This window comes from Solanum lycopersicum, chromosome 5 (assembly GCF_036512215.1).
Source record: "Solanum lycopersicum chromosome 5, SLM_r2.1".
Taxonomy (NCBI): Eukaryota; Viridiplantae; Streptophyta; class Magnoliopsida; order Solanales; family Solanaceae; genus Solanum; species Solanum lycopersicum.
In genome coordinates this window covers 10,630,193-10,655,432 of record NC_090804.1, presented here as the reverse complement: position 1 = coordinate 10,655,432, position 25,240 = coordinate 10,630,193, and the positions used below count along the sequence as shown (strand labels likewise).

Sequence of the window (25,240 nt, the reverse complement as noted above, 5' to 3'; positions counted from 1 at the left end):
ATTGCATAGTCTAATTTATTCAGAGTAGAAAACTATAAAAGTTTTTAATTCACAACAGTCACACATAATCAAATTCACAAGGAGTACAAAATTGCAAAAGTTTTTTTTAGTCTCCAAACAAAATTAAACATATTCTTTATCACACAAAAATGTTTTTCTTTTCAAATTGCCTTCCAACTATAACATTTTGACATACTATTTTATCAAACAAAAATGCGCATCTCTCATTTTGCAAGCTAATGAATTTAAAGGCAACAATATTTGCCAAAAAAGAATTCATTCTACAACATATAGTTTGCAGATCTTTTTCCAAAGATACACATGATAAAAAAATCAAACTTGTTAACTCTTAGAAACTATGGTCCTCCTTAGATAAATAATAAGAAGGTTACTTGCTGAAATCTTTAACCAAAATACTACAATTTTTTTTTGTTACATTCTTATTTCGACCTTGCTAACAAAGCAATGAATTATGGGGAAATAATGCATTTCTCTTCTACTTCCATGATGAGATTCTCTCAATCAGTAGAATATAAAGAAAATACTAACATTATATTAATTTCCTTAAGAATGTTGTTCATCTTGTATTCCTAATATACTTGGAACAAAAATTAGAAGAACTTTGTCAGACACAACAAAGTTTAAGAACATTTTCACAACTAGAAAATTAAAACTAGTAGAGAAACTAGAATCACAAACAGATTAAACAAAAATATACAAAATATTTTTCTTAAAGAAGAATTGTTGTCAATCTGTGTTTAACAAATCTTACTGACACAACAAACTTTGCAGGAATACGAAGTTACAAAAGTTTAATGAACCATTTAAGAACAAAAGAACAGAAATTAGTTCACAAATCTAATATCTGTAGCACATACCAGAATCTGAAAAAACACAAAGAAGATCAAGCCCACTGAATATACAGTGTCCCCTTAAGAAAATTAATCCCTCTAGTATCCGAGGTTTGATTTGGAATATATCCTCATAGGGTAGAATGATATCAATCACCAGTGTATTGATACCCAAACGGTGGTGTCAGCGAGCCACTCACGACAGTAAAGTGTTGACACCCAATTTTGACTCTCCCCAATAATAATTAATTGGCGAGTTAATTCTAAAACGATTTGAAATAATTAATTTTTATAAAGTTTTAAATATTTTGCGAGTTATTTTAAAGTTTTTATTTTTTTTATAACTTTTAGATAATATATATGTTTTGTATAATTTTATATATAATTAGAACATTTTGTTATTTGAAAGTTTTCTCAAAAAATTGCATTTTAACATTCCCTAATTTGATTTAATTTTGATTATAATTGCAATTAGTTTCTACTTTAAGTTAGTTACTTAATAATCGAGTCTATTATTTTATTTTGTTAAAATTAAAAAGCTTGCTAGTCAATCATATAAATTCGTCTTATTTCAATTTATTATTTTTAACCAGAACTCGTCAACTGAACTCAATTTGGTTAATAAAGCGATCATTTTTTGTGATTCATTTGGGCCTTCTTTTGAATTTGAGCAGCCTACCCTATGACCTATATCAAATCACCTAGCCCGCTCTTTATAACATTCCTAACCCGACCCAACTCTAATCCCTTGTTCATATGGGGAAACAAAAACAGGACAACATCCTTTCGAACCCATCCAGCCCAACACCAAAATGACCCATTCCCATTCACATCCACTCTTTTATTCCTAGTCCAATTTAATATTATACCGACCCGCTGCATTTTCTTTTTCTTTTTTTTTTTTATAAAAATCCCAGATTGCAACTTTTGCAACAAATCCTTCAAGACGCATCAGCATTTTCAACGTCAAACAGTAGCAAATTCAGGGCGTCCCCAGCGGAGCGCGTGAGAAATTCCGATGCGCCTCCACCTTCTTCACGCGAGCGAATTAACGGAGGAATACGGAAGGCGAATCACCAATGATAAAGGACGTGTCTCCTTTCTTTAGGCTGGTACGATTTAGTACAGTTTTTCCGCAATTTCGACTGTCATTCGTCCTTTCCACCACGAGCCTGCACCACGTCGCTTTCCAAGGATGGATAAGTCGATCTTAGACGTTGATTTTGTCATTCCTTCTTAGGTAATGGGTAGAAATCTCAAAAAAAGCTGTTTGTCCAGATTGTTGAAGGTTTTTGATTTTTGAATTCCCAAGTTCATAGGCCTTGAACCAGATTTGTCGTCTTTTCCCACCTATTTCGAACCCTAATTTTTTCGATATATATACTTCCTCTTGTTCAGTGTTAAAGGGATTTTTTTAGAAGCAAGAGAGAAAGAAGCTGAAAATAGAAGAGATACAGAGAGAAAGTTAGAGGAAATAATAGGAATCGATCATGCTTTGAAAGGCAAGATACAAGAAGAAATTTCTTGCAACAGTACTATATAAAAATATCTAGGACAATTCTCTTGGGATCGAGATTCTGATTTAGTCTTTGATTCTTTTTGTTCCCAGCTGTTCATCGGAGTTATAGAAATCATATCGTGGTGGTGGAAGCTTGTCGTTCTGCCCATGTTGTCTCCATTTCGCTGCACTTCGAAAGGTAACTTCGTTTCAGCTCATCTCCTCTATATTCCTTTATGTGTTGAATGTCTGCTTTGGTCACTGTGAGTTCGTCTTATGTCAAAATTTTTAGATTTGTTTCAATTTATTTTTACTGCCAATCGGTGATGGTTTCTGTGTGTGTTATTCGTTTTGTTACTCATTACCCTTTTCGATGAAATTTCTTTTTGATTTCTTCCTCACCTCAAGCATACATACTTACCTTTGTTGATATTTTTCATGTCACTGTGTTTCTTGCACTGTCGGTTGTGAGTCATGCTAATAGTTACCCTCTGTGTCTAGTTACTCGTTATAATCTCGATTTATTTCATGCAGGTGAAATAAATTTGAAAAATATTTATTCCAAGTAGTTTAAATTACCGCTTCAAGTTGGTTTATTCCGTTCCTTTTTTCTAATGCTACCTTTCTTAGATTTTTTTCATTTTTTTATGTCTTTATTCATCTTTCTTTCCTGTGAAGCATGCTAAAAAAGATGCATAGATTTAAGTTGTCCTCAAGGACGATGCTCGACTATGTCCTTAAGATTAGCAGCTCCGCAACTTAAAATGACCTTGGAGTTCCGTCTTCTGCTTTAGTTTAAAATTAATTAATCTTCGCAAGTGGGGTGTGTGAGATTCTGATATTTGTTGCCTTTATTTTCAAATCGTGACTATTTTAATGTATTACTGCAAGACCATTCTGATGTCTCTGTTTGCTGCTCATATCTTTGATTTTTCATTTTTTTATTATATGTCAAAATGAGAACAAGCATGAATTTTAGAGCCAACAGAAGCCAAAAATAGATTTATTCATAATTTGCATGTTGTTCATATCTACATTTTCTGGTTTGCATTTAATGGTGATTTTCTTGGTTGAATAATGCATTTACTGTAATTTTGCTCTTTTAAATGAGTCGACGACATTTGTGAATGGGCATCAGGAGAACATCTGCTTTCCTCGTATTAGCCACCGATGAGTAGTCGAAGATTAAATATAGCCTGTAAATTGTATTCCTCATTTGTGTACGACCGATTGATGCATTTACTGTACCAATTGCTATTGTTAGTGTATATTTGTCCTCTCATGTTTGTTGTTGCCTTGCTATTTTAACTAAAGGACCGTCTAAATCAAGTGATCACTAATTAATTGTCATAGAGTCATTATAGTTGCGAGATTCCAAATAGCATAGTGATTTAGTTATTACTAGAAGTCTATAACTTCTTAATTTCGGCTATAGTTTCTTTTTTTATATATATATTATTATTATTAAGTCAACGGGCATCGACGTGCTATCCGAGCATGGATTTAAGTTTTTCAGTTATAGGGTACTTATTAGTGTTTTTACATTAGAATATGGTACTATATAAATTTTAGAACATGGTAGCGTAAATTCTTTTTATTAGTGCGTTTTCCTATATTGAATAGGACTCTTACTTACTAATTTTCATTTTGTGTTTCACATGTGAAATTTGTCCGGGTCCCATGGACCTTATCTCCACATTTTCCTATTTGGGCCACGAAGGCTCAAACCTCTGTCCCTCGAGTCTTCCACCTACAAAATCGACGTATATGTCAAAATTTGGAAATTCCAAGTGGGAAGAGTTGAAGAAGTTGAAGATTTTTGGCCAAGAAAGCCCAATTTTAATTTCAAAATGTTGTATTTTGTTATTTTTGGACCTAAGACCTCTTTGTATTATTATTATCTTGTAAACTTAGGACAGGTACAAAAGGGAAATGATTCAAAAACACCAAACAAAAAAGGTCAAAATACCGGTCCGGTCGGACATCTCTCTCTCTCTCTCTCTTTATCTCTTACTTTATCATATTTATTTGTTGAATATTGTCGCTAGTCTTAGGGTTAAATCTCGAATTCCTGCAAGATGCTGCCTCATTTTAATCGTTTAAGTCAATCAAGTAAATAAACTTAAAATAACTTTTGCAACTTGTTAACTCACTTAGATAATAGGTTAGTATTTAAATTTTGGTATTTCCTAAATAAATTTTCAATTCAAACAAATTTTAAGTTAGATCATTTTAGCCAAATATTTTAGTTGATGGAAAATCGTATTAACGGATATTTTGGATGCCTTAAACACCTTCTTAAAATATGAATAGGAATTCCCGAACCCCTTTAAAGTTTTCTTAAGGTTTTTCCGTTTAAATCTTTTTGAAAATTATGTTTTCTTGATTTTTCTTTAAAAATAAGTGGCAACTCTCTAAAAAAGTCAAAAACTTATAAAATAATATTTTTCAAAATAAAACAGAATGGCGACTCCATAAAAATGTCAAAAACTTATAAAATAATATTTTTCGAATAAAACATAAAGTACACTTAGAATATTAGATTTAATAGAGTAGAAGAAGTCCATATTTAAAATGAGTAAGAAATTCTTCAATTTATAGGAAACAAAGGATACTGCGAAAAAATTCTTATTGTGCCTTACCGAAAACGTCACAAATCTTTGGAAAAGTCACAATCTTTCAAAAAGGTCGTCATCTTTCTTAAAAGTCACAACTTTTCATAAAAGTTGCAACTTATCATAAAATTTGCAGTTTTTCATAAAAGTCGCAATTTTTCATAAAAGTCATAAACTTTTCATTAAAGGCGCAACCTTTCATAAAGTCGCAACTCTTCATAAAAATCACAATCTTCATTTTCCATTCACACCTTTTAAAACCTAACAATTTACTAGAAAATTTTGTCAATGGTTGTAAATACTTTTTGGTTCTAAAGTATAAGATTTAAATTCATTATTATTTTACTCGATGATAGATTCAAGTTCAATTTTAAAGAACGTTTTTGGAAAGTTCTTTTAGGAATAATTGGTTACTGGATTAGGATTTACAGAAATGGTATTTCAAAATCTTTTCACTATGTAGGTGAATGACTAAGCATTAACTAGGAATCACTTTTAGTTTGTGTTTTTTGAATAATCTAGTTGAATGACACTTGAAATTAATACTATTTTGATGATGTAATTTTATAGCTTTGAATAACACTTTGAAACATCGGTATTTTGATGATGTAATTTTGGAGTACTTTTATTTAATGTGAACAATATTTTGCTCATTTGATCTTTTTTTTTAATTCAAATTATTCATTATAGAATTTTAAATATATAGGGTGCAATAAATATGGATTAACAAAATTAGAAAATATTATTATTATGACGTCATCAATTGAACATTACAGTATCTTTCAACTGAGGTAATATATAAATGATTTACCCGTTTTAACTATTATAATGGCTGTGAACCGTTGCTCTATAGAAGAAAATTGCACATTTAAAAAGGAATATTGTGATGGTCTTATATATGTATTACGATGATTTTTTGTATATATATTATGATGATTTCTTTAAAATCGGCGTAATATTTTGTGACGGACATAACTACAACATTTTCACAAAAACCAGCTATACTACATTGTGATAATTTTATATATGTATTACGATGATTTTTTTTATATATTATTACGATTTTTTAAAAACCGTCGTAAAATATTAGTGAAAGACATGATTACAACATTTTCACAAAAACAAGTTATAGTACACTGTGACGGTTTTAAACCGCCGCATTACATATAAATAGCCGCCACAATCACCCATTTTTTTGTAGTGTCAAAATTTAAAAAATAAACACAATGTTTCAATAATATTCTCAAACCAACTTCACTAATGATAAAAGATGACCCAGGACAACTATCGAAAAAATAAAATAATAATTTATAAGAATTTCTACAATTGACTTCCGGGTTCTTACACGCGCCCTCGGCTTTTAAAATACGGCATTAGATACAAAATATTTCAAAGTGTATATATGTATCATAATGTGAAATTACTATTCCCTTTTCAAAGTAAATATCCATTAATATTATCTGCCCATGAGGCAGACTATTGAAACCTCTCTTTTTAGGTAACAAAAGTGTACCAATTTTTTTAATTAACTAAAGTAAAAAATTATAAGATCTCTTAACTAATTGATTATGGTACATTGTTTCAATTATTTTTTTCTACGAGGAAAGCTTCTTATTTAGTGTCTTAAGCATTAGCATTTTCTATCTATTTCATGTAAATTGTAGTTGTTTCTAAACAATAATAACATGTAACTTTTAATGAACATACTCATGACATATAGTAACCAATACTTAGACTAGTAAATACCATATAACAAGTTCTTTTGGATGATAATGATCTCAAAGTACAAAAAAAATAATATGAAATATATTTTAATTATATTTGTAGGCATTAAAATTTTGTGGGACTCTACAAGACGTAATCAATTTGAGTTAGGACTCTACAAGGTGTGTTGAATTTCAATTAGGGATTCTTGAAGGCTACTCAACCCTAAAACCTAGTTCATGCCTTTATGAAGGGTACCATATTCCATTGAAATGAGAAGGACATGTCAAATATTTTGCAAATTCATGAAATATTCAGAGATTAAATTCAAATAATTCTAATTTGACAAATATGTCATTAACGACCCTTGAATCATGGATAAATCTTATGAGAGAAGAATCAAGCGAAAAACAAAATTAAATCTACATATTTTTATCAATAAAGTCATGTTTTCTCGTATTTTATTTGTGATTTCAATTTATTTTGTATTACTTTAAAATTTGTTGCAGAAAGATTTGGCATGCCCAATGGGACCAAATATGTCCTTCATCTCTTCACTCACAGATCAAATCTGCAAATCTGAAATAAAAAAAACCACAAAGGTGGATGAATTAGTATTTCAACCTTCGTCTTTGAGTTTCAACAAGTTTACACTCCGAGAAGCCTTAAAGTAGCAGACTTTTTTAGACACGAAATTTTTTCGGGATTCTACAAAACGTGTTTAATTCAAGTTGGGACTCTACAAGGTGTGTCGAATTACAATTAAGATTCTTTGAGGCTAATCAACCCTATAACCTATTTCATGCTTATATCACTACAATAAAAATGACCATTAGCAGCATTTTAATTCTTAGTTGCCGCTAAATATGTATTTTTAGCGGCAATTGTCACTCTTTGTATATGTTCCTAAAGCCTTTAGCGATATTGGTTCTAATGACACTTAACTAATGCCGGTAAAGACTTTAGCACTCTTTATTCATAAAGAGATCAAATTCAAATCATTTTAGTTCAAGAAATATACCACTAATGATCCTCAAATCATGGATAAATTTAATGAGATAAGAATCGAGGAAGGAATAAAATTGTACCTAAATATTTATCAATAACATTACTCCCTCCGTTTAAAAAACAGTGACCTCGTTTGATTCGACATTGAGTTTGATAAAAATAAAGAAGATTTTTGAATCTTGTGGTCTTAAATTAAAGTTATGTCAAATGTACAAAACTATCCTTTAGTCTTGTGGTCTTAAACATGCCACGTGACCAAAAAAAGAGGTCATTCTTTTTTAAACAAACTAAAAAGGAAAGAAGAATATTCTTTTTTTAACGAAGGAAACATATTTTTTCATATTTTATTTGTGATTGAATATATTTTGCTTCATTTTAAAATTTGTTTCAAACAATTTTACGTAGTTTAAATTAATAAAGAATTTATATAGGGTCAAGTTTTAATAGCCTTTATCTTCTATTAGTTTCAACATCCCACATCATAGGATAATAATTAAATTACAATTTACTTAAGAAAAATACTAAACATCAGTTTGATCTATTATTCGATATTTATAATGAAGAAAAATTCAATCAACATTGTTTGTAAAAATTTTCATGTTCTTACCATAATATAGAATTAAATAAATGGAGCTTATAGAAATATACCGTGTATGTATATCAACTTATAATGGGTATTGATATGTCGATTCATGGGTTATAAATAAAATACCGTATTTAAAAGTTTAGTATTTATAATAAGCTTCCGAAAACAAAAACGATAAAAGGAATTTTAATTGCAAATTTTGTTTGTTTCTAAATAACAATATGTAACTCTTAACGAATATGATTATGACATATAGTAATCAACACTTAGAATCAGTAATATGATCATCACATATCCTAGTTAACCCTTGAGTCAGTAAATACCATGTAGCAAGTTCTTTTTATTTTTGATGATATGATGATTCCGAAGTTTTTAGATAAAACATTCATAAATCTAATCTTTTGGCAACTGGAATGGCGACTTAAGGCTCTCCATGGCTTTGTCGTCCTCTCCCCAACCTATGGCTGAGGGAGAGCCAGTATCAAAACCTACATATGCTGCAAAAATCATATCTAAAATGCCTACACAATCTCTGCCAATAACACAACTGAAATCGATCAAATATGTACGTAGAGAGTCAACACTACAATTCACGTTTAAGGGATTAGATGAGTTTGCTACCGAAGACGGACTTCAACAAGCCATTGTGATGAAGTTCTCGTATGGTGCACCAGAAGTCCATGAGTTGCGAAGCATTCATTTCCTATCAAAGGTCAATGTTTGATTGGGTTACTGCTACAAGACATATTTTAATTCGTTGCGACCAATATGATTATTATATATCAATTTTATCGCATCAATATGGTTATATTCACTTTAATGGTGAATAATATGTTATAGAACTTTTCCATAGACTCTTTCTTTCAATCCCAAGGAAGAAACTTCGAGAGCATTAGCTTAGTTATCCCTGCCAGGTTTGCCTACCAGTTTGCTTGCTAGGAAGTCCCTTTTATCAATTGTATCGGCAGCGGGACGCCCAATTGCAGTCGATAAAGCAATCAAGACCTAGCACAGTAAGAGTAAAAGTTAAACTTGATCTATTGGACAAGCATCTGAAACGAATTAAACTCCAGTATTTGAATCAGGAATCTAGTAAGATTTTGGAATACTTTTAAGAGATTGTTTATGATAATCTTTCTCTATATTATACTAATTGCAATCATCAAGGCCGCAACAAAATAAATTGTCGTCTAATCGTGAAATGAACATAGTCCATGATCAAGAAGTCGGTGTAACAGAAGAAGAAATTGCACGTGATATCCAAAAATATACGAGTGACGCAAGGAGAATTTTTAATGAGAAAAGGGTAGTAGAAGAAGCTATTCAATGAGATGATGATAAAAATTCCAGTACGTGCACCAAAAACAATGTACTGGCGATAATTGAAGCATCAAAATCTAATGCACAAGGTGTTGTTGAGGTCCAAAATAATCTAGTTAATATCAAAATACCTGTTGGAAATCAAATTGTTCCTATGGACAATGTTCCAATAGGTATTGATACTATTGAATTTGTATCTAATGTCAAGGAGAAATCTTTAGTTGCTATAGGCATTGAACACGAATATGATAAAGGCTTCGGGGGGCATGTATTGGCACGTCCAAAAATCAGGGCATGCCTCAACTTTGGAAACCATTGAGGCATCACAATCGGTTGTCGTTGAGAATAATCAAAATGTTAAAAAAATTGGTTCTTTGACATGTGCAACTACTATATTGAATGCACATCATGGTGTATCTCAAAGATTGCAGAATACAAATTCAAGAGTTGTGGTTGGTGCATCACTAGTTGATTCTCGACAAAAATATATGTGATGTTAATGCACATGAATCAGATGAAAATCCAGTGGTGAGGTCTCTGCTAAACATGGCAGTAAGGGCTGGAATGTGGTGGCATCGAAAAAAGCAACTACTACATCAACAAATAGTTTGATGACTGTCACACCTCATAGTAAATTGAGTCCCGGAGCACCAGTGTTTGTGCCTAAGAGTAGTAGCATTGATTCTAATGTTCAAAACATTTCGATTCATTGATACAATTGGAAGGTCTGATGAAAGGTTGGGCTCTCTTACACCTATTAACAATAAAAAACAAATACAAGTTGGTTTTAGTAGGTTTTTTGTCCCAGATAAGTTTCCTAATCTACAAGATGAGGAAAGTGATGAAGAGGATTGGTTGGATCAGTGCTTTGAGAATGCAGCTAGGGATGCGAATGTTTCTCCTAGGCAACACCACAATAACAAAAAGAAGCATGGAAGAAAGAATAGTTGGGATGACAGTGTGACTGAGGAGTTTGTTCCAAGGCACTTACTAATGCGATTGACAAAGCAGAATCATTTGACAGTGTAAGCATATTCGACAAGATCCGATAATTCCAAGAAGAAGTGATGAAGTATAAAGTGTTGTTGGATGGATTTGAAGACGAAGACATAAGCAAAATACTACATGTTACTTTAGATGGGAAACCCATTCTTTTTAATTCATGCATCTTTAAAAGGAAGGTTGAGCTCGATAACTCAACCTTCCTCTTGGTTGTTATAATTTTGCACTATTTAAGTATCCTCATTTGTAATATCATCATAGAATTAAACTCTGTGGTGATCACAAAATACCTAGTTCTCTCTAGCTCGTATTTTATTCATACTTGTTAATTAGTAAAGGTTTGTTCCCGCATTAGGATTGGTAAGGTAAGGTCTAGCCCCCTTGCTTGTACTTATCCCTGTTGAGATTTTTATTTCTAATAGAAGGAAGCTAGACACTTTGTATAGTGGTAAATTTATACATATATATATACGAGTGGAAACCTTCTTTCTCTTTCCTTTTTAGCAAGAGAGTAGAAAATACTTTTTAGGAAAATAATTTCGAACATAGAAACTAATTCCTGGATAATTGATCTGGCACTTGACCGTGACCCTGACCCGAACCCAACTTGAGACTTAACCTCCACCTCGACCTGAGACCCGAATCCATCCCAACCCCAACCCCATACTTGGCCCTAACACTAACCCTGAACCAAGACCCAACTTAGATCCCGACTCGAGATCCAACCTCGACCCCCACTATAACATCTCGCAGTTTAAAATAACTAGGAAGAAGCTAAGAATTTGAAATAATTATTTTTGGAAATAATGAAAATGTGGAAATTTGTTTAAGTTAGGAAAAAATGAGTTTTGGTCAACTTCAAACGACCATAACTCCTAGCTCAAGATGAGTTAGGTGTACTTCCAGATATGGTTGAAAAATAGTTGTAATGATATTTGTAGTGCCACCAAGCGTGATATCGAGTTCGTATGAGCATGTTATGTCCTTTAGAAGTTGGACTGTTTATTAAGGAAAGTTTAAAACCGGATTTTAGAAAGGTAGTTTGGTCTTTTTCTTACCCTTTTATTTTAATTCATTTTTGGTGATTACTTAGGGGGTCAAAACAGAACTTAGTTAGTTTGCACTTTGGAGATTTTGAGTTAGTGTTTTAGAGAAGAGAATAAAGATTCGTCATGATCGTCGAGTTTAGCTTGTGGATTTCGTCAAGGGGTGATCTCTGCGAGGTATGTGAGATCATATAGCGTTGGGTCCATTCACCCACGCGCCAATCATGTTTAATCCACCGATTTTCTTCCTTAAAAAGTTAGACATTGATGTTCTTGAGTTGTGTTCTTGAATTGTTTTCATTCTTGAACGTACATGTGATTAAACGGTTCTCTTGAGGCATTTTAGTGATGCTAAAGTCGTTTCAAATTAGATTCTAGTGTACATGTGTTTGGAATCTAAATCCAAGAAAGTATTGAGAAAAGAAATTGATCTAAAATGATTTAGCATAAGAAAATGAGATGAAAAACAGGTCAGACGCACCTGAGGAGAAGGTCGCACGACGTGCCCCCATAGCACCAAGCAGGCTGAGGTGGCGCGCCTGTAGTGCGCCCAAAATGACTCTCAGAACATTGGGTCTGGCGCGGATTGCTCAGGATTTGCCCAAATTGCCGTTTTCCCCAATTTTTCTTCATTCAGTATGCTTAAGTTCTCTTAAAGTGTACTAAAACTTTCCATTGATTCTAACTACTCTAAATGACTTCTAAACATCTAGAAATCATCCAGAAAAATGAATCATAATCAAATTCAAAGAAAGTTGAGTCAAGACTAGAAGTTAATAAGCAAGTCAAGATGAGTTCATAAGGTTTTCTAAAGTCTTTTTTCAAACATTTTAACTTTGTTTTAAAACTTAAAAGTTCAAATTGAGTAAAGATTTAAGTTCATTTATTCAAAAGTATATGGGGACTAGTTTTCACATTTGAACAAGAAAGAAAGGAAACTTTGATCTCCATAATAGCGTTTGAGATAGTAATTAAATAAAGAGCTTTTGAGAAAGTTTTTCATTTAAGAGCATTTAAGCTAGTTTTAGTAAAGAGCCTTTGGACTAGTTTTCAGTAAAGAGTCTTTGAACTAATTTTCAGTAAATAGCCTTTGAACTAGTTTTTCAGTAAATGGACTTTGGGCTAGTTTTCAGTTAAAGAGTAAATGCTTTCAAAATTAAGCAATAAATGAAACTTTGATTTCCAAGATAGCCTTTATTCTAAGATTTTGAGCAATTATCTGAAATCACAGAAAAAAGAATGTTTGTTTTTTTTAAAAAAACATTAAAGCTAGTATCACATTTTTGGAGTAGTATTGACCACCGATATGTGGGATAGTTCAGACAACTCACAACCCCCATAAACTATGTAGTCATCATGGGAGAAAATGTCATACTTTTCATATGATTCCTTAGTATTGTTTCCTATAGGCTAGTGGATCCACTTAGTAGTTCAAGTTCTATACTAATGGAAAGGTGTAGGACGACCCTGACAGCGTGAGGCAAAACAGTGTATCATCACGATAGCTCTTAAGTGATAGTTGTCAATTAGAGAAACTCCCACAACAGTATTTTGTATTTTTATATACATCAGAAGTATCTGTATTTTCATATATAAATAGAGTTCATATTGTATCTTTGCATACATATAGAGTAATTATTGTATTTCTAAATGAACAAAGTTGAAGTTTTAGAGATTTTATCTATATTTCCCTTGTTTTATCTATTTTATATTGAAATCAATTCAATTATCTTGAGTTGAGTTGAGTCAGGTAAGTTCTTCAGTTCCTTTCAAGCTTATGTTTGTTTACCATTCAAACTCTCTTACTCGTACATGTAATGTAGTGATGTCAGTTGGCTTGCATCATTTTATGATGCAGCCATAGGTAATTAGGATCAACATCCAGCACATCGTTTATTCAGTTGATCACTCAAAGTCAGTTGGTAAGCCTTCTAGCTTTCCATAGGATCCTTTTATAGTTTCAGTATATTAATTCATTACATAGTCTTGGGTATTGCCCAACATCCATCTCAGTTTAAAAGGCTTCATAGATGCACAATTAGTTAATTCTTTTGTCTTTACTTTGTTATTGGCTTATGTTAATATTTAAGTTGCCACTTTGACTAATTTAAATGTTTATTTTTAAAACATTATGAGTCCAGTTTGAGAAAGTTGAGTAATTTAGCATTTGATTCATTTTTCTTATGTTAAAGTCGTCAGCTAAGTAAGTAAGCCATGCCAAGGGTTCAGTGGTGCCAGCAATGGTTCTTGAGCTCCGGGCACGCCCAGGGTATAGGCTCGGAGCTTGACGCAAACCTTGACCCGAGACTATACCCCAACCCCGATCCAAAACATAACCTTAACCTCGACCCGAGACTTGACTTCGAACACTACCCGAAGTCACGCCCCAAGCCTACACCATAGATGTGATCGACACTCGAGAATCATTATTGGTCCCCAAGGGAACCCTTGGCCTAACTTAATACTCAGTAGAAGAATTACTCAACAGTACATGAACTCAAATGCAAAGATTTAATTTAGAATGTTGTGACGAACTTCTCGTCTTGATTTTTGGCCCCAATTCATATAGAATTAGTTGATTTCTTCCAAAATCTATTTGATTCATGTTGACGCTCAATTTTGATCGACCTTTAACCATTTTTAGGAATACTATTCAATTAAATACGTATTTTAATTTTAGAATTTTTAGTCGACTTTGCTTGAAAATATATATTTTAGTATATTTTACTTTATAAAATTATCGTAAATATTACTAAAATATTTTTCATTTATTAATGAATTTCAAATGTTTTAAAATTTTTAAATGATTTTCAATTATAAAAATATTTTAATGTAGTATTAATTCTTTCACTTTCCTTAAAATTATTTAAATTTCTTCCAATTCTAGCTACTCCAATTAAAATTTTAGCCACTCTTTCATTTCAATTTTAGCCAATTTCAATTGCATTTTTAGCCATTCCAATCCTCCAACCAATTTGATTTTAATTTTCATCTTTTAATCTCATCTTTTCATCTTTAAAATAAATTCAAAATCGAATCCTAGCCCTTTATCTCTTATTAAATCCTACGGTCAAGATTTAACCTTCCATTCTTTCTAAATCCTAATACCCTAAAAGACCAAACCAAAAAAAACTCATTCTCTCTTCCTCCCCTCCATCTCTCCAACCGCCCCTCTCTCTCCCCCCCATTCTTTTCGACGACCCCTATTTTAGCCGGCAAGGATGGCCTCCAGGCAGCCCCCTCTCCCTCTCCTCCTTTCCATCCCCCCTCTTCTTCTTCCTCTTCCTTCGTCCCTTCTCCCTTCTCTCTTTCTCACCTCTTTTTCCGTCGCCCCTCTCCTCTCTTCCTTCCCTCTCCCCTCGCTCCTCCTCCCCTTCTCCCCTCTCCTGTCTCTTCTCTTCCCCTTCCTCTTCTCCTTTCTTTTCCTCTCTTTTGCAAGTAACAACGTCAGCTCCAGCAGAAGCAGCCGGCGACCAACAGAAGCTGGCAAGACCCATCAGCTCCATTTCCAGCAGAATCCCAGGCCACTAGGAGCAGCGGCTCGACGAGGCGAGCAGCCCCCTCTCCCAGGTGTTGCCGTTTCTCTCTTACTCTTTCTCTCCACTCGTCCATTTCCCTCTTCTCCTCTGTTTTTCCTTTCTTTTACAGGTATCAGCAGCAGCAGCTCGGTGAGAAAACAGCAGCAACAACTTCTCCGTCCTAGCAGCAAAAGGCAAGCATAGGCAGCAGCGACCAGCGCTTCCCACCGGCCAGCAGTTCCGGCAGAATCTGCAACTCGACGGGAACCACCATTGCTGGCAGCAGCCCCCACCGGCGAAGAAGACACTAGCCAGCAGCCGTTGGTAGCGTCCCTCTGTCCCTCTCGTCTTCCTTTTCCCCGCCTAAACCCCCTCTATCCCTCTCGTCTTCCTCTTCTCCCCTTCCCCTCCGTCTTTCCTCTGTTCTCTTCTTCCTCTTTTGCAGGGACAGAGTAGGCGAGAACAACAGCGGCAACAACAATTTCCAGCGAAGTCGGAGATGGATCAGATCCGTACGGGTACATTCACTTTAAAGTATTATCTCGCTTTTTAGCATTTTTATTCTTCTCTTTTACCTACAGTTTGATTTCAATTTTCATGAAAATTTAATGTATGTTTATGTGAAAATTGATGTGCATCTTGTTTAATGTATGTTAATCTTCTGAAGTTTGTTCATTATTATTAGTTTAAGTATCATTCAGGTTGACATCAATTGGAATATCTTATTAAATTTCATTGGATGTGTTCATATGATTTGATGTTACATCCTTTGAGTCCTATTATCGTTGAAGCTTTGACGGATTGTCATCAAAAGTTTGATTTTACAGATCTTAGACATAAATTTCCTTTATATTGTTCGATGTGGTGCCTTCATTGATGATAATGTTCGTTAACTGATTACGCGATAATTTGTCAAGTTTTATTAATAAATGATTTTGTTAAGTGTGGTAGCCTTGGCATAATTTTACCGTTATTGCTGGAATATTTCTTTCCTCGGTGTGTATTTGGTAATGATTTGGCTAATTTGGGAATAAAATACAAAAATATATGATTAGTCCAATTAATTCTTCAAGTTGACTCTTCTTTATTAAAAGAAAAATAATATTACTCTCCTTACTTTTATTATTACTTTTTTATATTTGACAATAAGATTTGTAAATCTAATTTTGACTCATTTGAAATGAAGAAAATAATATTAATTGATCTATTTTTCCTTATTTTAAGTTTATTGATTTATTACTTGCTTATTTATGGTAGAATAATATCTTTCTGATTTTGGCTCCTCTTTATTTAAGGAGAAAATATATTACTCTCTATTAATTTATTCTTACTTGTTTATATTTGGTAATGAATTATTTTAAAACTTTCTGATTTGGTCCTCTTTTATAATAAGGAAATTATAATATTAATTGATTCCTTAAAAATATATGCTTACCTTATTTCTTCCCCCCTCTTCTTCTATATAAGAGACCCCCTTTGCATTTTTTTTAACAGAATCACATCTTTCATAACAAGTTCTCTCATCAACATTCATTCTCTCTCAACACAAGAACTAGACTTCTTAACTCTCTCATTCCTCTCTTGCTACTCCTTAACGAAATAAGTTTCCGGTAACTTTCAAGTGCTACTTTGCTACTTTGCTTTTGTTCAAGTAAAGGTCGGATCAACTTGTTTTCATTGCTACCATTCCTAATCTGCTTAACCGGTTAGTATTCTTAATTGGCATTTAAATTATATTTTTGTATTCGTACATTTTTACTATGTGATCGATATAAATTTTTCGTCTATTACTAATGTCATTAGAATAGGCAACATATTGGAATCACCCAAATAGTCTATTTAAAGTCAATTATTTGTTTGCCTTGTTTAATTAGTTTGAACCAATGAGAGCTTGTAACATTAATAAAGTTAGTAACCTAGATCTTAGATTTTATATGTTAATAAAATTTTTTTAGCATGCTAATGAACTTAACAAGAGAAAGCGAACCTTGTTGTTCATATTTTTTGTTCCCTTTTAAATTAGCTAATATTATTAATTAGTAATCTTATTTGTCCTCTTGAAGATTTCCACACTTATGATGCAATATGTTATATTTTTAAAATAATAATGATAATAAATAAAATCATTTGATGCATCTAACAAATTACTTGGCTTTTGAATATATTTCATAGTAAAATCTTTGCGTTTCATAAATTTACTACATTAATGTTCTACTAGTTTTTCTTCTTACAAAGTTTTGCAACATGATTTTTAAAAGTCATTATTCAATCCTCCTTTAAAACTTAGGATTGATTATGATATTGTTTATTTTTTAAAAATAAATTATAAACACTATCTCCTAACCTATCTTTAGTGGGAAAGTCAAAGGAACTACGAGGTCTTGTTCCAATTTTTAAATTAAACCGACGCGTCTCCATAAGTACAACCTACCCATGAATTTATAAAGGAATTATGTGTATTTGTATGTAAATATTTATGTGCCTATACGCAAACTGAATCTTTTAAATCATTTTCAAAAAATAAAAACTATTGTTATTTTTCAGTAAGACCGACCTCAAATCAAGATTGTTTCTATGGTGGAGGAGCGCGATTAACAATATCGTGTCATCATCCCTATAAAGAAACAAACATTTTCTTTATAACGGACCGTCGTGGACTCTGTCGTCCCATACTTGGTGCAATTTCTTCTGCTGCTTTCTTCATTCCCCTCGACGGCAAGTGTGACGGACCGTCATAGGCCCAAGGGTCCGTCGAGGGTCTTCATTTCAAAATACTTCAACTCTTGGAATCTGGGTACTGGGATCACTTCTCTAATCTTCACGACGAACCTGCAGGACAGACCGTCATAGCCATGACGGACCGTCACAAGCTTCGTAATCCCACACTTGGTCAGACTTCCCCATCTTCCTTCAGCAGCTGCACTACGCTGCCACCTACGAACCGTCACAGGCACGACGGACCGTCATAAGCTCCGTAGGTGGTCTCTTCTGTATTTTTTCGCTCAAAATCTCCGCTTTCAGCTCTGGACAGATTTCTTGCAAAACAAAGAGAAACTTATATCAAAATTAGCATAAAAAAGGCTTTCGGACACATTAAACTTAAGGAAAAAGTATTAATTATATCGTGAAACCACGGTATATCAACACCCTCAACTTAAATTCGTTGTTTGCTCTCAAGCGACGCATTATGACTCACTACACAATCTTTGTACAATAGTATTCATGTTTTATCCTTTGCAATCATTTGGCTATCAATCCCGATTAATCTCATCAGATCTATGCATGCTATCACTATTAGGCTTGAATTTTGTGGGATTCGAACATGACACAGACTCACCATGCACTAACACCTATCCTCTTCAATTTCTCACCGAGGTGCTAACAATTCCGGTATAGCAACTAGTGTCCTCACTTTAGAACAAAATCCTCATTTTTCACACAATGATTTCAGTTTGAGTATAAGGATTACTTTTCAACACTCGCTCTCAGAACAAAGTCACACTCATTCATACCTATTGCCATAAGCTTGCCCTTATTTTCACTGCCTTAAGTTCGCTATACAACCCTTAGGATCACGATAGGACTTTCTTAGCTTGTAACATAGGCTCAGAGTCAGGTAGGGTATATTTAGGTATACTTTAGTGACTTTTTGCCCTCCTTGACATATCGGCTAAGCCTTCCACTTTCTATCACTTTATCTCGCCCAGTTTCTCCCATTTTTTCACCTTGCTATTTTCCCTTCTTTCTTCATTTGTGTAAGTGACTCTTTTCCCTTTTTTTTTCTTTCAACGAGTTCTTAAGTCACTTTACTTTTATTCTTCTCTCTCTTTGTTCTTTCAACCCCACTTTCAAGAGCATTCCTCAAAACAGCCACCCTCAACTCATGGCTTTGCCATGAGTCAAGGTACACAATACCCAAAGTCGGGTCAGGGCCGTAACAAAGGTTGTTGATGCATTAGCCACCCTCAACTTATGCTTTTGGCATAAGCTGAGGTGCACATGTCCAAGGAGGGACCAGGGCCAACATATTGTTCCCAGAAAAGATCAGTTGGGGTGAAAAAGAAAGGTCTAATTTTAAGCTCAAATTATTTGGATCAAAGAAGGATAACTTTCATTTGGTTTCTTTTATTTAGGCTAGAAATGGGCTATCTTGAATAAGGGCCTATGATCCTTTCCTAATTGTCTGTTACAACTTACTTTTAGCAGGACTAACCAGGCAAGTTCTAGTTCAATACCAGTAGTGGAATATTCAAATTTCCTCACACTCACTTGACATCTCATCACTATACTAGATTATCAGACACCTAGTTCGACTTGAAGATTTAGGGTAATGCAATGGTGTAACTCTATTTCATGTTTAGAGCCACACAATTATTAGTTACTACATCTAGTCATGCAACATTTTCCAGTTTTATCAGGATATCATTTTAGCCATCATGCTTCAGAGTTAAACTATGTACAAAAGATATAACATGCCGGTTCAACAGAAAAAGTAATCAGTCTTTAGGGGAAAAAGAACACAGGCAAGAAAACCCCAAAAGAGGATAGTGAGTTGGGCTACTCAGACTTCACCCTAACACTCACTTTCCATTTACCCTACCCCCAACAAAAAAGCATGAAATTGTCCCCAATGTATAAAAAAATCTAAATATTAGAGTGGTAGGTGAAGCAAACCTGTGGCGCAAAGCGCCGTCGATTTAACAAGCTGGTGGGTCCGGTTCCCCGGAACCCACATCCTCTGTAATCTGGACACCCTTAGTGGTGTCCTCAGCAACACCCGCACCATCAGTACTGCCTCCTGCTGTCTCTACAGTGCGGGAGCTAGACGCCCCAGCCGCTATCTTTGATGCTCTGATTTCGTGTGCCTCCGCCTCAGCAAGTGAGGCTCTCCTTGCAGCCTCCATCTCTCGGCGCTCCTTCTTCCTTGCTCGCGCCTCATCCTCTGCTCGACCCCTACGCCTCTTGGCACTCTCTCGAGGGGGAGTTGGTGGAATTTCAGTAGTAAACAGGGCCGCCAATACTGTGTCCTCAGCAGGCTCGACAGAAGGGGCCTCAAAATTCGGCACCCTCGCCTCTAGTATCGTGTCGATGTCTGCACGAAGACTGTCGACTGCAGCCTGAAGAGCCGACACATCTACCGGAGAAGCTGGTCGAGCTAACACTCTCAACTCAAAGGCATCTAGGCGCTGGTTAACCTCAACAATCTTCCGCTCGGTAAACTGCTGCATCTTTCTCTCTAGACGTGCTTCAGACTCAGTGATCAACTTCTGCATCCACAGCTGGATATGATGCAGAAGAGTGGCCATTTGTGCCTCCATTTTTTGGACCCTAGCAAGCGGGACCAGTAACGGTAGAGGGGCGGTGCGAGAGGATCTCGGGGCTGGGCTACTACCCGGGATAGACTCGACCGGGGTAGTGTCAGTGGACGCCTGTGTAGCTGTGCGGGCCTGGGCCACCATATCCGCAAGATCATCAGCAAGTGGTGGCAGCTCTGGACGGGGCCCTCGATGTGGGGCCAACTCATTGGCCTCGTCTCTGATGAGGCCGACGTCAACGGTGCCCTGCGGGGTCTTCAACTGATCTACGTGCCATATGGGCACACCTGCGGTCCTGTAAAGGGCAAAGATCATACACGGGAAGGGGTAGGTAGTAGTGACCTTGAATGCCCTCTCGTGCATGACTGCCTGGAGAAGCCATGCGAAGTCGACCTCGAATCCGGCTATCATCGCCGCCATCAACATTGCTCGATCCCAGGTGACCATGTTATCAGCAGCTGTGGGGGAAAGGCAGTGACGGACGAGCAGCCACAAGAACTTCGCGACGAACGTGAGGTTGGCCTTCTTAATGGCCCCCTTCGGCTCAGTGAACCAATCGGCACCCTCTCCATCTATTGACAGGTGCTGGGCCATCCATCTCTTGGTGGTCTCTCTCAGTGCTGGCTTGTGCAAGAACTTTCCATCCTTTACTATCTGCCAGGGTAGTCAAACTCGCAGTGATGGGGTCCGCGTAGCATCTGCACTCTCACCGTATAGGAACCGGTGGATAGCTGGCAGGGAAATGTCAACCTGCACGCCCCGGACTTGAACCTGCTCCAGTAGGGCCTGTTTAGCGGGAGCAGCCCGCCTATTGATCTGTTATTGGAGGGTCGCTACATAGTATGCGTAGAACTCTCGGACCATTTCCTCGCTGTATCGTCCCAACGGATGAGCTGTCCACTATAAGCGATGCCTGGTGAAGAGGTTGTGGATCTCCGGCATCGATGGGAGACTCCCTGTTAGTACCCGCCGCTCCAAGGTGAGTGTCCGAGTCATTACTCCTTTATCAGTCAGGAATTTGGCGTCGGAGTAAACTTGAAACTGGCCTTCAACACACCACCGGTTTGGCTGGTCAAAGGCTGGGGTGGGGACCTGGGCTGGTGCGTCGGATGTAGAGTCTGAACTGTCAACCTCATCAGACGAGGCCGACGCTGCAGCAGTGGCGGGTGCGGGAACCTCAACAGAGCTTGAAGCTTCCTCGGACCATGATACTCCTAAGGAGACAGACGCTCCTTCCTCATTTGTGGCTGACCCAGAGGGTGTGGCGGTCAGCGTGCGCTCCTCATTAGACTGGGAGGCAGTGACTACGCCGGAAGCCACCGTCTTAGGTGTGGCTCTGAGCGCACGTGCAGCACGAGAAGGTGCAAAAGTGCTAGGGGGCACATATTCAGGGTCCCTCTCATCATCAGAGCCGATGATCAAGCGTGCAGACGGGGCAACAGACTTTGATCGCCCGTGTGCGTAGATTCGGTCTTGCTTGGGTCAATTAATCAAAGTAACTAGGGTTTACGTGTTCCCCACAGGTTCATAACTTAATAATTCTAGCTATAACAATTCTTTCCTAGTATCTTGCATGCAAAGTGATAATTTATGTATTTCTAAATCCTTGGTCCGGCATCTAGGAAATCTCACTCCGCACCTTGGTCCGGCTATGGTTGTTGCTTTCCTAACCCTTATTTTTACCTCGTCGTATTCGATATTTGACTAAGTTATTACCTCGTACCAATCAATACTAGCCTATTAGATAGTATACACTAAATCTATGTTAATAATTCTTTTCCTATTATCTACCTCCTTGGTCCGGCAAGTAGCATTAAGGCGATTTCTAACGTTGATCATCCGTTAAAAACACTTCTAAGCGAAAGAATTATTAATACATGCAAGACACTATTCTAGAATTGTTATTTTAGCTAGGGTTTATCTCATTATTTGCCTATAGTTCCCACAACCCTAGTTATGGAGTTTAGTTACTCATGGCCATAAACACAATATTCAAATATGTTAAATAAGAATTCATGTACTTACTTCAATGAGAAAGAATAAAGTCCGAAAATTTGCTTGATTAATCACCAAAAATAACTTGTAAGAATCTCCAAAAATCAAACACTAATACACAAAGTCCAATAATATGATGTCTAATATAGCAGAGTCTAACCTCAAAAATGAGGTTTTTCGAACTATTTATAAAAAATAAAAACCTAATTAAACAAGGATTCTAATTATTGGAAATCTGCCAAAACACGGCTGGGTCGACGGACCACGCGACGGACCGTCGTGGTCACAACGGACCGTCGTGGACTCTGTCGTCCCATACTTGGTGCAATTTCTTCTGCTGCTTTCTTCATTCCCCTCGACGGCAAGTGTGACGGACCATCATAGGCACAACGGTCCGTCGAGGGTCTTCATTTCAAAATACTTCAACTCTTGGAATCTGGGTACTGGGATCACTTCTCTGATCTTCACGACGCACCTGCAGGACGGACCATCATAGCCATGACGGACCGTCACAAGCTTCGTAATCCCACACTTGATCAAACTTCCCTATCTTCCTTCAGCAGCTGCACTACGCTGCCACCTACAGGCCGTCACAGGCACGACGGACCGTCATAAGCTCCGTAGGTGGTCTCTTCTGCATTTTTTCGCTCAAAATCTCCGCTTTCAGCTCTGGACAGATTTCCTGCAAAACAAAGAGAAACTTATATCAAAATTATCACAAAAAGGCTTTCGGACACATTAAACTTAAGGAAAAAAAATTAATTATACCGTGAAACCACGGTATATCAATCTGCAACTTGACGGGAACCACCATTTCTGGCAGCAACCCCCACCGGTGAAGATGACACCAGCCAGCAGTCGCTGGCAGCATCCCTCTCTCCCTCTCGTCTTCCTCTTCCCCACCTAAACTCCCTCTCTCCCTCTCGTCTTCCTCTTCTCCCCTTCCCCTTCGTCTTTCCTTTGTTCTCTTCTCCCTCTTTTGCAGGGATAGAGTAGGCGAGAACAACAGCAGCAGCAACAATTTCCAGCGAATTCGGAGACGGATCTCAACAAATCCTTACGGGTACATTCACTTTAAATTATTATCTCGCTTTTTAGCATTTTTATTCTTCTATTTTACGTACATTTTGATTTCAATTTTCATGTATGTTTATGTGAAAATTATGTGCATCTTGTTTAAAGTATGTTAATCTCCTGAAGTTTGTTCATTATTATTAGTTTAAGTATCATTCAGGCTGACATCAATTGGAATATCTTGTTAAATTTCATTGGATGTGTTAGTATGATTTGATGTTTACATCTTTTGAGTCCTATTATAGTTAAAGCTTTGACGGACCGTCATCAAAAGTTTGCTTTTACTGATCTTAGACATAAATTTCCTTTGTATTGTTCGATGTGGTGCCTTCAGTGATAAAAATATTCGTTAACTGATAACGCGATAATTTGTCAAGTTTTATTGATAAATGATTTTGTTAAGGGTGTAACCTTGGAATTATTTTACCATTATTGCTTGAATATTTCTTTACTCGGTGTGTATTTGGTAATGATTTGTCTTATTTGGGAATAAGATACAAAAATATATGATTAGTCAAATTAGTTCTTCAAGTTGGCTCTTCTTTATTAAAAGGAAAATAATATTACTCTCCTTAATTTTATTGTTACTTGTTTATATTTGACAATAAGATTTGTAAATCTAATTTTGACTCCTTTGAAATAAAGAAAATAATATTAATTGATCTATTTTTCCTTATTTGTAAGTTTATTGATTTCTTACTTGCTTATTTATGGTAGAATAATATCTTTATGATTTTGGCTCCTCTTTATTTATGGAGAAAATATAATACTCTCTATTAATTTATTCTTACTTGTCTATATTTGGTAATGAATTATTTTAAAACATTCTGATTTGGTCCTCTTTTATAAAAAGAAAAATAGAATATTAATTGATTTCTTAAAAATATTTGTTTACCTTATTTGTTCACCTGTGTTCTACTATATAAGACACCCCCTTTGCATTCTTTTAACACTCACATCTTTCATAACAAGTTCTCTCATCAACATTCATTCTCTCTCAACACAAGAACTAGACTTCTTAACTCTCTCATTGCTCTCTTGCTACTCTTGAACGAAAATAAGTTTCCGGTAGCTTTCAAGTGCTACTTTGCTACTTTGCTTTTGTTCGAGTAAAGGTTGGATCAACTTGTTTTCATTGCTACTATTCCTAATCTGCTTAACCGGTTAGTATTCTTAATTAGCATTTACATTATATTTTTTGTATTCGTATATTTGTGTAAGCTAATTGTTCTATTCTTTTTGTTATGTGTAAGTTGTTAAATAATTGCATATGTGTCTCATCTTGTCAAAAATAAATTTGATTACTTGTGTAGTTATGTGATTGCTTTAACTGGTTTCAAACTTGAAGTTCAAGTTGAAGAAGAGATATCATTTGTCTAATTCATATTTGAATATATTTCTTATGTATTTATTTAACTTTTTTTTTGTAATATTCGTATAACACTGAAGCTCTCATATATGATATAAGATTTGGGGGATTGGCTATAAGGGGAGTGGATATATATACATGCTAATTGTTTTCTTTGCTTATTATGTTTTTTTACTATGTGACTGATATAAATTTTTCGTCTATTACTAATGTCATTAGAATAGGCAACATATTGGAATCACTCAAATAGTCTATTTAAAATAAATTATTTGTTAGCATTGTTTAATTAGTTTGAACCAATGGGAGCTTGTAACATTAATAAAGTTAGTAACCTAGATC

At 35.5% G+C, this 25,240-nt stretch overlaps 1 long non-coding RNA gene across 1 annotated transcript; it reads left to right on the top strand.

The window, feature by feature from the left end:
- Positions 1–1,645: 1,645 nt before the first annotated feature.
- On the top strand, positions 1,646–4,276 carry LOC104647344 (uncharacterized). Its single transcript, XR_002027835.3, has 2 exons — positions 1,646–1,963; positions 2,461–4,276. It is a non-coding gene; the product is annotated as an uncharacterized lncRNA (long non-coding RNA).
- The last annotated feature ends 20,964 nt before the right edge of the window (positions 4,277–25,240 follow it).